Genomic DNA, 14,652 nt, shown 5'->3' with positions numbered 1-14,652 from the left:
TCTTTTTTTTTTTAAACAGGCTTTGTAAACTCATTAACAAGCTTTTTAGAATGGTTACTTAAGTATTTGTTACCACTTAAAAAAACTATAATCAATCTAGATGAGAACAAATTGATATCATGAAACTACAAAATTGGGGCTGGAGCAATAGTACAGTGGGTAGGATGCTTGCCTTGCATGCAGCTGCCCTGGTTTGGATATCCAGCACACTATATGGCCCCCATGTAATTCCTGAGTACAGAGCCAGGAATAACCCCTGCGTATCAATGCATATAGTGCCAAAAGAAAAAAAAAACCTCTAAAAATAAAAAGTATATTGTGAAGTTCTCTTGCAATATTATCTATTATGACTTTTTTAAACTCATTTTAATCATTTAAATTTTGTGCCTGGCCTTAAGACAGGTAGTTCTTCAATCTATTAATATAGTATGCTTCAATGCACAATCTATAACCAATTAAATTTCACTGAAACCTTATATATACAATTCTTAAGTTAGTTTACTAAGTACTATAGTGTCCTAATAGTGACTATATTACTTATATATGCATACATATATTCTGAATTTTATAATAGAAGGCCAAAAGTCTTATTAGCTTCTGTCTAAACCACAGATCTAAGAGAAACTATCATGTGGACAAAGGCTAATTCAAATTATTTAAATACTGGGCCATAGTGATAGCACAGCAGTAGGGCATTTGCACTGCACTCTGCTGACCTGGGTTGGATCGGGTTTGATACCCAGCATCCCATATGGTCCCCAGAGCCCATCAAAATCAGTTTCTGAGTGCAGAGCCAGGAGTAACCCCTGAGCGCCGCTGAGTATGACCCAGAAACAAAACTAAACAAAAAATCAATTATTTAAATTCTCTAAAAATAGCTTATTTATATCTTGGTCTTTGTTTAAAAAGTTCAGGTTCTCTTTAGAATACTGTCCAATTAAAACAAATCTAATTCAATTATGGAGTGAATTCTGTAAAATAGATTTGAAGTTTAATTACTATAAATGGATTTATATGCATTTTTTTGTTTGTTTTTTGGGTCACACCTGGCAGCACGCAGGGCTTACTCCTGGCTCTATGCTCAGAAATCGCCCCTAACATGCACAGTGGACCATATGAAATACTGGGATTCGAACCACCATCCTTCTGCATGAAAGGCAAACTCCCTACCTTCATGCTATCTCTCTGGCCCCTGTATGTAATTTTTAATTAATGGTTTTATCTAAAGTGAGCACCAGAAGAGACTTTATATTCTACATGTTTGGAAAACTAACAAAAGTAATATTTTATAATGCTTCTATGCAGCAGTTAACATACTCTGGCTATTCTTTTCATTTTAAGAGACACATTTTGGTTTCACAATTTTTCAATAATGTTCTTTTTTTTCATAGTCTCAAAGATTCATTACTTTGATAACCATTTATCAGAGACTCAAGTTCAATCTATAACACCCATTGAGATAGCACATAATTCAGCCTCAGTGACTGTGTGTGTGAAAATGGGCTGTGTCCTAGATAAACGGTCTACCTGCCTCTGACACAGATTAGGTCATCATTCAAACCACCACAAACCTCAGAACATGTACAGGGGAAGGCAGCCTCACTGCAGCAGCTATTTCTGCTTCAGTGTAGATGTTTCTGTCCAGATAGTCACAGTGTCATCAAAGCATGGCACAGGTTTGAAAAACTCAAGTTTAGTAATATTGGTTTCTGATTAAGAATGTAAAATTTGGGTAACAAATAAAGAAGTTATCAGTGGAGAATGTGATTGGTGACACATTCTTGACATCCACTAAAAAGGGAAGCTTGTCTTTAATGCCAATATTTGAATGTTTTAACACTAGTATTAAGTCCATGTTCTTTTCTAAGGGAACTGGTACGAAGTACCTCCTGGTATAAAACAGAGGATTGCTTTGAAGTATTGAACCCAGTCTGCAATATAAGATTATTTTTGGTAGTTATTACCTTTTTTACTTACATATTTTTAAAGGGGAAAGGTTAAGGGAAAGACAGAGAAGAACAAAGGACCATAAAAACATATTTTTGTTTTTGTTTTTGTTGGCCACACCCAGTGAAGCTCAGGGTTTACTCCTGGCTATGCGCTCAGAAATCTCTCCTGGCTTGGGGAACCATATGGGATGCGGGGGATCGAACTGTCGCCGCCCTAGGCTAGCGCGTGAAAGGCAGATGCCTTACTGCTTGCACCATCACTCTGGCCCCCAAAACATTTTTATCCTCACCTCTATAAAAATATTTTAAAAGAAAAAAGCATGAGTGAGCTTCAGTTCTCTGACCTTGGCTATTCTTCTCTTTTCTGTAGGTAGACCTACAAATCAGATCCCTTTTTCAAGGGAGGGTAGAGTTGAGCAAAGGTATAAAGAAATTAAATGGGGAGAGGGCTCTATGGTCAGGGGGCTGTAAGTGGTGCTAGAAATGGAAGATGGGTTGGTTGCTGCAGAGCAATTACCTTACCTGGTGTTCTCCATCTCCTGCCCCCAATATACTATCTCTCAGTCCCTGAAATCTGCACCTCTACCCTCAGCAATCTGAGTCTCTGAGTAAGTTAGTGTTTGTGGCTAAGCCCTCATTTCCTTCATTCCCTTGATGACTCCTTTCCTAGATCACTTGTTTTCTCTCCTTTTCTCTTAACTTTTCTGATCACTCAGCACTTTACATGGTTCCCTAAGGCCTGCTAAGAGTTAATTCTCTGAGCACAGAGCCAAAAGTGAGCCCTGAGCACTGTCTAGTGTGGCCCCCAAACCAAACCAAACCAAACCAATAGAAACTATTGCTGCAATAGACATGGTCAAGGCCCTGCTCAGATCTGTGGGAACTTTTGATACCTCTTGCAAAATTATGGGCTCCTCCGATGCTGTCCTCAAAGACTAAGGAAAATCTGCAAGGACTTAATAATGCAGAGTTGGAATATAAATTTCAAGGCGCACTTAAGTCTCTGATGAGACAAATCTGTGACATATTTACACTATTTCAAAAAAAGTTGCACAGTGTTGAATACCTAAGAAGATGGTTTACTGGGATCCCATCAAAGTTCTCCTTTGCCCAGTATTTCTCTCCCACTTCCCTGATATCTCCAACATTTCCCCTAGTCTCAGCACCTAAATCAGGCAGAAAACAAATTAAAACTATTTCTAAATAGATTCTTGTCATCTGCACTTTGATATTAAATGAGGGGGAGGAAAGTACCTGAGTTAGGTATTTTACATATACCTCATTCTTGTTGTTGTTGTTGTTTGGGGGGGCACACCCGGTGATGCTCAGTGGTTACTCCTGGCTATGCACTCAGAAATTGCTCCTGGCTTGGGGGACCATATGGGCCACTGGGGGATCAAACCGTGGTCTGTCCTAGGCTAGTGGCAGCAAGGCAAATGCTTTACTGCTTGTGCCACCACTCTGGCCCCGATATACCTCATTCTATTACATACATACTTGTAATAACAATGTGAGATGAGATTTATGCTGATAGAGTAGCTCCAAAAGTTTTACCTATGGTCTCATGAGGGGATTTAAATACAAGAAAAATTAGGGGGGAAAATGTACCATCAAGACGAAAAAGATGGGGCCAGTGAGGTGGCGCTAGAGGTAAGGTGTCTGCCTTGCAAGCGCTAGCCAAGGAAGGAACGTGGTTCGATCCCCCCCGCGTCCCATATGGTCCCCCCAAGCCAGGGGCAATTTCTGAGCGCTTAGCCAGGAGTAACCCCTGAGCATCAAATGGGTGTGGCCCGAAAAAACAAAACAAAAAAAAAAGACAAAAAAGATGGACCAGACTCTTCATTTGCTTCTTCTTCAAGCTAACTGTGCTATTTCATCGTGATACATGCAGCTAACTACAATGGCCTTATATAACATTTATCAATTTAGTGTTCATCTTTTTCACTCCCTTTAGAATGGAAGCTACTTAAAGGCAAGAAATTTTATCCTCTATGATATATTCTCAGAAACAGCTGAGAATTATAGATTGAACAAATCATTTTTCTTTATAAGCAATGGTTTATTTATCTTTAAAAACTATAGGCATTTTAATATAACAGGCACTCAACAAATCTCACTAAATGAATGGAGGTCACAATTTGAATCCAAAATTTAAAAAATCAGCAATATTTAAAAAATCAGTTTGGCTTTCTAAAATATTTTTCAGAAGTATAAAAATAAATATGAACCCAGGAGAAGTAGCCATGTAGTTCCCATACTTAACTGGATTTGCAGTTCAGCAGAAGATGAGTTGTGTTTAGCATCTTTTGATTACAGTATGATAGAGAACATGGACAGAAAAGATAGTTCCTAGTTCTAGATGTGAGAAATTCAGCTCTGCTTTCTCTCTTTTTATTCTGTGTACCACTGAAACCTAAATGTAAAATTTCATACATGTCTGATTAAATGCCCTATCATTAATGTAAGTTCAGTTTTCTGGCCACCATACTCAGTTTTTTTACAGAGTAGTGAAAACTCAGTGATAACATCTACTTTTGAACACAGTGTCCTCATACAGACCTTCTAGGGTACCGTCATCCTCACATCCTCCTCCTGGAGCTTGATTGATTACGCCTTCTCCTTGTGTTCATTAATCTCATCACCTTATCTTTTATACCACGTCATTTTAGCAGAAAGGTAATAATAAAACCCTCATCCATTATCCTTTTACTCATCTAGTCAAGTGGAAATGGTTAATAACATGCTACAAATTGAACTTCAATCACCTCATTTTCTCCTTTGTTGAATACACATTAAAATATATTCCAAAAGTGCAATTTGTTTTACAGGAGAATTTGTGTTATATTGCTACAGACAACTAAAATTAAGTGTTTCTCAGTTAGGTTATTAAATATATCCAAGTGCTCTTTTATCGATAATACTAAAACACTAACTCATTTTATTAGGGTATAATAATACAAGAGCCTTATCTCTCAGAACACATAGACATCTAGGCTACTTAATAGTATGTGTTTTATGATGGGTCATTTATCTTTAAGGAAAAAAACAGTGATAATTTATGAATTGGTACATTATTACAGATGAAATTGCTCTCTATTTTTAAAAGTTAATTTGTATACATGTAACCTTATCTTGAAATGCAAGCCCTATTAGTGAAGGAGTCTATAACTGTCATATAAAACAAATAGAGAAGAATGGACATATACATAAAATAGAAAGATATATATGATTTAAGATTTTAAAACTATAACCTTATGAATGGAATATTTATTCAAGATATAGACTCGTTTTCAAAAGGAAAAATGAAGAATGACTACTAAGATTATATCAAGTTTCTGTACACAGAATAACTAGACTTAACCAAGTCTAACAGTTCTGAGACCCTCAGTGGGGAAACAATTTTCAGTCTGTGGAGAAAAGGGTTTCTTCAAATTTGGATATGTTTCATTTGGAAATGGGAATGCCCAGGATTAATTTACAGAGAACACTGGCAACTTAACCAGATTACTAACTATCCCAGAACCTTAGCTTCCTATGATACTCCAGCTCTAGGAAAAATAATTAGCAATTAATTTATTATCAAAATTTGAGCCCCCCAAATGCTCTACTTATTTAAAAACTATCATTATTTGTAGTAAAAATGTGATTATGCTTGTGATCTGTTTCACTGCACTGTAACTTTTCAAAGTATCTATTCATGAGATGAGGACCAAAGAACTGGCTCACGATATGAAGCTCACCACAAAGAGTAGTGAAAACAATCAGAGAAATAACTATACTAAGAACTATCATACCAATGTCAATGAGTGAGGGAAGTAGAAAGCCTGTCTTGAATACAGGTGGGAGGAGAAGGGAGATGGGGGCATTGGTGATGGGAATGTTGCACTGGTGAAAGGGGGGAGTGTTCTTTGTATGACTGAAACCCAACTACAATCATGCTTGTAATCATGGTATTTAAGTAAATATATTATTTAAAAAAAAACATAAAAATAAAGTGTCATTCTCTAGCCATTGAGTTGTCTGATTGCAAATGTACACAATAATATAACGACAATATAACTACACTAACAGCTAGCATGACAATGTTAAGGAATGAGAGAAGTAGAATGCCTGTTGTGATACAGGCGGGGGGGGGGGCATTGGTGGTGAGAATGTTGCACTGGTGAAGGGGGGCTATTCTGTTTATGACTGAAACCCAACAATGAATATGCTTGTAATCATGGTGCTTAAATAAAGATTTATATATAAAAAAGTTTATAAAAAATAACAGCATTACTTACTTAGATTTCTATAATCTAGAGGATAAAAATTTTGTTAACACCTAAAACGTTATAAAACATTATCCAGTGCTACAATGAATAAGTCTATCTCTGTTTTACATTATTTCATGCTGCCTATGCCAGCAGAAGATTTCTAAGACACTTGCTATTCACAAATTAATGGGACTATATTATATTTTCTATTGAAATCCTTGTTTCCTAAAACTACACAGAAATATTTTCATTGTACGGGGCTAGCGCGATATCACAGCGCTAGAGCATTTTTAGCCTTGCACACAACTAACCCAGGACAAACCTGGGTTCAATCCCTGGCGTCCCTTATGGTCCCCCAAGCCAGGAGCGATTTCTGAGCACATAGCCAGGAGTAACCCCTGTGCATCATCTGGTGTGGCCCAAAAACAAACAAAAAAAATTTTTTTAACTGTAAAAAACTAAGAGGACCATTATTTTCTACAAAAAAAAATCAGTAGATTGTGTATACTGAATATATATTTACTTGTAAGAAGGGATAAATCAACACTTTAAATGATTTATCATGTGAAAATTAAAAATGAACAATTTCTAATTTAGTAATTAACCAATGAATGCAACAGTTTATATTTTAATCTCTATAGATTCTTAAATAATAACACATACCATTGCAAGTAATATACCATACCATCCAAGTAAATGAATTCATCAATTTAGTGAAAATTCGGGCATATCTGTTTAATGACAACTCCTAATAATGTAGCAGAAGGTTTATTACAGTGCTAAAACAAACTGGTTTCAAATTTATTTCTTGAAAAATGATTTTTGCAAAAAGATAACAATTACAAGAAATGTGAGGGGTTTGAGAGAAAGAAAGATGGAGGAATACAGGGGGAACTCTTAAAATTTTTATATTCCTGACCCTCCTATATAGCCTTCCAGTTTAATTTCTGCCAATTTCCTTCTTATTTGTTCTTTCTACAATTAGGAATACACATTATAACACCATTTTAACCAGTATAAAGTTTAATATTTTTTGAAAACAACTTACAGGCTTAATACAATGATACTGGAGTGGAGTGGTACAGCAAGATAAGTCACTTGCCTTGCAAGCTGCTAACCTGGGTTTGATGCTAGCACCATATATGGTCCCCTGACACCACCATATTGATCCCTGAGCACAGAGCCAGGAGTAAGCCCTGAGCAAGTCCAGGTGTGGCTTCCCCAAAACAAAATAAATAATTTTAAAAAACACCATCAATAACAACAACAACAACAACAACAACAACAACAACAACAATACAATAAACCAGTACTGGATTGGAAAGGCTAAAGTGGGGCAGAGCACAAGTGCCTGACATAGCAAGGAGGCTGAGTCCCTTTCTGGCCACAACTGCCCAAGCAGCACAGGGCTGCATGGAGGGTGGGACTATCTCTACTATGGTGGCCCAGGCCAGTCTAAGCTCTGCTGGGAGCAACACACATTAAAAAAGAAAATTGGTGAAGGAAGAACATTTTTATTGACAGAAAATGAGAGTGAGACAGTGAGTGAGTGAGTGAGTGAGTGAGTGAGTGAGTGAGTGAGAGAGAGAGAGAAAGAGAGAGAGAGAGAGAGAAAGAGAGATGTTCAGAATACAGTCTTGAAAAAGCAAGCAAACAAGCCTTAAAATGGATTTCATCTTGTTTAAAACTTTCTTGTTAGCTGAATAATGATTTAGCTTATCATTTAAACAACCATCTATGTGGAAAACAGTTAAAAAGGAAAGAAAAGTCATGAAGGAATTCGTTTTAAAAGTGCATGTTGAGAGCTGGGGCAGTAGAAGAGCAGTAGGGCACTTGCCTTGCAAGCAGCTGATCCAGGAAAGACCTTGGTTCCATTCCCAGAGTCCCATATGGTGCCACAAGCCAGGAGTGATTTCTGAGCACATAGCCAGGAGTAACCCCTGAGCGTCATCAGTTGTGGCCAAAACAAACAAACCACCAACAACAAAAGTGCATATTGACACTGGTGAAGGGGGGGGGTATTCTTTTTATGACTGAAATTCAACTACAATCATTTTTGTAATCACAGTGTTTAAATAAAGATATTATTAAAAATATTTTGGGGGATTCTAAAGTAGAGTTCAGAACTCATTTAACAGAAGCCACACCTGATGTTATCTGGCCAACTTGGCAAGATGAATCTATGCTCTATCTGGAAATACTATGCTATTTGTGCCCATCTGCAGTAAAGGCCACCAAGGCAACCCTGATAATGTTGATAATGCTGAGAACTTCAAGGGCTACATCTGGTCAATGCAGTGACCAGATGGTACAATAACTGCCACGAATGCTATCCTATTCTCAGAGTACAGAAGGGACCACTTATACTAGCAGTCCGGGGGGCAAAGAAGGGGCAATATGGGATGCATGCTGGGAATAGGGGTGGAGGGAGGACAACTTTGGTGGTGGGAATGTCCCTGATTCAATTTCACTATGTACCTGAAATACTACTGTGAATGATTTGTAATCCACTTTGGTCAAAATAAAAATTTTAATAAAAAAGTTAAAAACTATTATGTATATATATTTCTGAAGTTTACCTCTTCTAAAGTACAGTAATATTTATTTAAATGCTTAAAATAATGTTTTTTCTCTGAAAATTTATTAATTGGTTTTAGATAAGCCAGAATTTTGTTTTTGACATTTTTGATTGCTTTTGAAATAAACATTTATTGGAGTAACCAAAAAAAGAGTGCATGTTGAGAAAAAAATCTGCTCCAGAAACTTTGAAGTAGAAGCAATTTCAAGCAAATTCTATAAGCCCAACTATACCAGAATACTGAACATTAATCTAAGCTGAAGGAAAGAAATATATATGTATATATATTTTGAATACAATTTATATAGGAGAAAAGAAAAAATTGTCAAAAATGGAATTCTAGGAGTAACCTTTAGAGTATCAGCCCATAAACAGTATCAGTAAAAGACTAGATTAAAACATTTACATAATTTAGAATTATTGCTTTAATATTTTAAATAATTCTCTATATTTAGCATCTAAGCTTTGGGAGTAGTGGAAGGGAAGTACCAGGGGATCAAATCCAGGGCCTCATACATGGAAGACATTCAATTTTAATTCTTCACTTCTTGTCATGGCTCCAATGTCAGGGCATCATATTGGATATTTTTTCAATTAAATCATTGCTAAACTTATTAGTTTTTTTATATGTACCGCCATTTGAAAATAATATTAAACAATCAAGGTTTAATCTGTTATTTAGCAAAACACACTATGAACTGTTTTTATATCCTCAAAGGCATACTACAATGTTATTTGATAATGTGTAGAATACAATTGTAAAATCCAATATAGCTGAATTTTTTAAGCTATGCTGCCAAGTTTTACTAAAGAGTTTTGGCTAATTTTGTAGTTTCAAAGTAGTCTGACAATAAACAGGAGTGTTTAGAAAACATTTCTTATTAAGGTAGCAACTTTTAATTTCCTAAATGTTTTCCCTTTAAAAATGCTAGATTAGGAATATAGTTGGTACATGTTTCACATGTTTGAGGCCCTGAGTTAAATCCTCAGCACCACACACAAAAATGTTTTTATTTGGAGCCGGTGAGGTGGTGCTAGAGGTAAGGTGTCTGCCTTGCAAGCGCTAGCCAAGGAAGGACCGCGGTTTGATCCCCAGAGTCCCATATGGTCCCCCCAAGCCAGGGGCAATTTCTGAGCACTTAGCCAAAGTAACCCCTGAGCATCAAACTGGTGTGGCCTGAAAAACCAAAAAAAAAAAAGTTTTTATTTAAAATAATGGCTTTATTGTTGTTATTATCCAACTCAGTGTGATACAGAAGAACTGAAAAATTAATGCAATTATTTAATGAAAGATAGTTTTCACGAGCCTATGAAAGGCATTATGTATAGCAAAAACAACTTTGGGGTACCCATCTTAGAAATTAAAAAATATTCAACTTTGTGCTCGCTTAGGTAGCACATATACTAAAATTGGAATGATACAGAGAAGATTAGCATGGCCCCTGCGCAAGAATGACACGCAAATTTGTGAAGCGTTCCATATTTTTAGTGGAAAAGCTATAAAATTTTTTTTTTTTTTTTTTTTTTTTTTTGGTTTTTGGGCTACACCCGGCGGTGCTCAGGGATCACTCCTGGCTGTCTGCTCAGAAATAGCTCCTGGCAGGCACGGGGGACCATATGGGACACCGGGATTCGAACCAACCACCTTTGGTCCTGGATCGGCTGCTTGCAAGGCAAACGCCGCTGTGCTATCTCTCCGGGCCCAAAAGCTATAAAATTTTTAATTTGTAAAAAAAAATTACTCAGGCCAGAGAGATAGCATGGAGGTAAGGCGTTTGCCTTTCATCCAGAAGGATGGTGGTTCGAATCCAGGCATCCCATATGGTCCCCCGTGTCTGCCAGGGGTGATTTCTGAGCTGCTGGTGTGACCCAAAAACCAAAACCAAAACAAAACAAAACTCAACTTTTACAGAAATTTTCTTGCTCTAAAAATTGTTTTTTTCCTGGGGAACATAGTGGTGGGTTACAATACTGAGTATAGGTAAAATTCAACATGAATTTTACTATTAGTTACTACCAGGACTTTAGACAATGATGTCTCTCTGCAGCAACAGGCCCAAACTTGGCCTTCACACCTGAGTATAGGACAGGACACATGCTAGTGCTGAGCCTAGTGTTGCAATATTGTGAGGCCTGAAACTTTACTATTAGCTGTGTATGAATCACATAAATAAAATGAAATTGTAAAAAAAATTTTCAGTGATTATTCTATCAATTATAGCTATATTTGACTATAGTAAGTTTTAATCCCTCAGTTCCTCTTCTTTAATAAAACCCAACAACATTTTCAGAAAATCAGAAACCTTTTCATTCTTTTCAAACAACAAAGCTATCCAAAGGCAGTTAGTTACTGAGTCATGCCTCAAGAACAAAAAGCTCAGGTCTCTGGTTTTCTTGATTTGTTCTATTAGATTTAGACAATAGAAAGAAGTAAGAGGAAAAGAAGAAGGAAGAATAAGAAAGGCAAGCCTGAGTAGCAGCAGCTCCACCCAGAACAAAAACTTCTTTAGAACCCCAGACCAGCCACTTTCACGTACCCCTTTGAATCACACCATAGGTACCCAAAAGCCAGGCCTTTTCAAGAAAACTTGGCATATGTGTAGATGTCTGTGCACATATGTGCATTACATGTGTGTATATGTGTGAAAGGTCCAAACATGAGTGCCTTCCATATTCAGGGTCATCTCTTCTCTTTGGGCTTGGTGAGGTGAAGATGAGCATGAGACTCTCACTCAGTAACATCCTCAGGCCCTGGACATGGTTTTCCTGACTAGTCCCTCTGGGTATTTCTCCCCACCCCCCGCAACTCCTAAACCAGCCAGTTTTTCAGTTTTGAAAATCAGACTACAAAGGCTTAAAACTTTACTCCAGAAATTCTAGACAAATTATTTAATTTCTCAAGATTTATTATTTCGGGGGAGGGATCATTTTTTGTAAATAATAGCTCTATTTAAGTACCATGATTAGAAACTTATTTGTAGTTGGGTTTCAGTCATTAAAAAGAACACCCCCTTTTACCAGTGCAACATTCCCACCACCAATGCCTCATAGGAAAAACTAAGAATTAAATGAGTTAACATACATGAAAAAGCCTATCATCTAAAAACTATGTCACCACAAACTTAAAATTTAGCAAATCATGTGTTCTAAGAATTATCCCATGTTATTATTACTTTTCCTTCATTTGTGACATATTCATAAGCATTTAATATCACAGACTTTATGATAAACTAAAAATATAAGTTAGACCAAACTATATATAAACATTTTCTTATGAGTATGATTTTAACTCCTTTTTATTACTAGATAGTAATAACTATTAGGTCTTTATTATTGAGAAAAAGCACAGATAAAAAATAACCATAATATAAGGCAATGAAAATGCCTCTAAGGGACTAAAGATTCTAGACCATTCATGTTTATACTAACAACCAGCTAAGCAAGTCATTAAAAGATAAATATAAACTGGGACAATGGTGGGAGGAAGTGGACACTACCCCATCATTAACATGACTGTGCCTAACTTGAAAAAATAACTTAACAGACAAATACAAACTCAAGAAAAATAACTTAATGCTAACAATCATCTAAAATTTCAAAATCTATAGTCCATGTAATTATGAATTTGGTGATGACACAGCCACAATCACACAAAAAGAAACTTTTAAGTTTCATAGCAACCTTTAGAGATATTCGAGTAGCACTACCAAAATTAAAAATAACAGAAAACAATTTTATATTGAATCCTACAATAAAAACCAAAAAATTCATATAAACTGTCACCCATATTGCCAAGAGCAATATTTATTAACTCAGATGGTTTTTATTAATTATGTAAATGTCTATCTTTTCTACATATAATTCATTCAAACTTGTCCTCTTTTCCCCAATTAACAACTCTGCCAAATGTTTGGACTTGGAAAGGCCACAGCTTTCTTTCTATACAATTAACAGTCAAATTCTAACACAAATTACATGTCATTCTTATCTCTGTACACACATTGCACTCCTATATCGTGTTGCCAGCAGGCAGCTTACACCAGGGAATACATCCTGAATTTGTTTAATGTCTAGGAATAACACTTCACACCTAGAAAGGAGATATCATCCACTGCACTTATGTGAACTAAAATTATCATGGACTTTTTCTTTGACTTTAGTTCAAAGATACAGGTAGTTTAGTGAGTACTTTACATATCCAGTAATAAGTATTATCCTGAATTGTGATACAAAGTTAATCTTTATTTTTTGTTTTAAAATGTCAGGAAATTATATAGCTTTATGTACTGCAAATATATTTTCTGAACTAGAACTTCCATTTGACAAATCATCTGATTATTTTGTTTTGTTTTGTTTTTGGTTTTTTTTGGGTCATACCCGGCAATGCTCATGGGTTATTCCTGGTTCTGCGCCCAGAAGTCGCTCCTTGAAGGCTAGGGGTACCATATTGACTGTCGGGATTTAAACCATCATCAGTCCTGAATCCACTGTGTGCAAGGCAAATGCCCTATCATTGTACTATCTCCCTGGCCCCAAATCATCTGATTTTTTGTTTTTGTTTTTGGGTCACACCCGGCAGAGCTCAGGGGTTACTCCTGGCTCCAAGCTCAGAAATCGCTCCTGGCAGGCTCGGGGGAACATATGGGATGCCGGGATTCGAACCAATAATCTTCAGCATGAAAGGCAAACGCCTCACCTCCATGCTATCTCTCCGGCCCCTGCATGCTATCTCTCCGGCCCCCAAATCATATGATTTTTAAGAAGTAATACTTCAAGCTGAATAGGTTTTTGAAAATTAAAGGGCCACTGTATCTGATATTTTCCTTAGGAGGGATTTTCAACCTCAGAAATACTTGATGTGGGACAGAGGAATAGTAAACCTAGCATATATCCCATCTTAATTCCATTCTGGCACAAGATGGCCACCAGCATTGCACACTGCTCAGCACAGTTCTGAATGCCCACTAAGCATCCAGAGGTGTGTGTGTGTGTGTGTGTGTGTGAGAGAGAGAGAGAGAGAGAGAGAGAGAGAGAGAGAGAGAGAGAGAGAGAGAGAGAGAGAGAGAGAGAGATCATGCATATCATTGGGCCAATCTGGCTGACCAAGCATAGTCCTGAATGCCCACTAAGCATCCAGAGAGGGGTGTGTGTGTGTGTGTGTGTGTGTGTGTGTGTGTGTGTGTGTGTGTGTGTGTGAGATCATGCATATCATTGGGCCAATCTGGCTGACCAAGCATAGTCCTGAATGCCCACTAAGCATCCAGAGAGGGGTGTGTGTGTGTGTGTGTGTGTGTGTGTGTGTGTGTGTGTGTGTGTGTGTGTGTGTGTGAGATCATGCATATCATTGGGCCAATCTGGCTGACCAAGCATAGTCCTGAATGCCCACTAAGCATCCAGAGAGGGGTGTGTGTGTGTGTGTGTGTGTGTGTGTGTGTGTGTGATCATGCATATCATTGGGCCAATCTGGCTGACCAAGACTGGTGAGTCCCTGGTCTGGGACTACCACATGTCCCTGCCCCACAAAAAAAGCACAAGAAGCAAAAAAGAGGAGGGGACACAGTAATTAGTCAATTTTTTAGTAAACATACCATATCACTTTAAAATGCTCAACATGCCCTAAACATTTTAAGTGTAGCACTTTGTTATCAGAATACCTGAATAAATATCATTTATATAAAAGGGAAGATACTGATTGTATTTTTGTATTCACAGATAATGTTCTAAAGGTAACTAGAAAAGCAGGTAACTCTTTAAATATAAACATTAATTTCAAGTAATAAATCTGATCAACAAATGTGACTATAGGTTGTTTACAATTCTTTAATGGTCACACACTTGACTTAAAATAGTTTCTATTCCTTAAATGGCTCAT

General features: G+C 37.0%; 1 protein-coding gene and 1 non-coding gene across 3 annotated transcripts in view; one reads left to right on the top strand and one right to left on the bottom strand.

Moving 5' to 3' along the window:
- The window catches only part of LRBA (LPS responsive beige-like anchor protein), a 662,022-nt gene that overhangs the window by 215,718 nt on the left and 431,652 nt on the right, over positions 1 to 14,652 (bottom strand). The gene's annotated exons all lie outside the window — the stretch shown is intronic.
- LOC126005591 (U6 spliceosomal RNA) lies at positions 10,161 to 10,267 on the top strand. Its single transcript, XR_007494638.1, has one exon. It is a non-coding gene; the product is annotated as a U6 spliceosomal RNA (small nuclear RNA).

This window comes from Suncus etruscus, chromosome 3 (assembly GCF_024139225.1).
Source record: "Suncus etruscus isolate mSunEtr1 chromosome 3, mSunEtr1.pri.cur, whole genome shotgun sequence".
Lineage (NCBI taxonomy): Eukaryota > Metazoa > Chordata > Mammalia > Eulipotyphla > Soricidae > Suncus > Suncus etruscus.
Note: the sequence above shows the minus strand (reverse complement) of the source record. Positions and strands in the feature narration are given on the sequence as shown.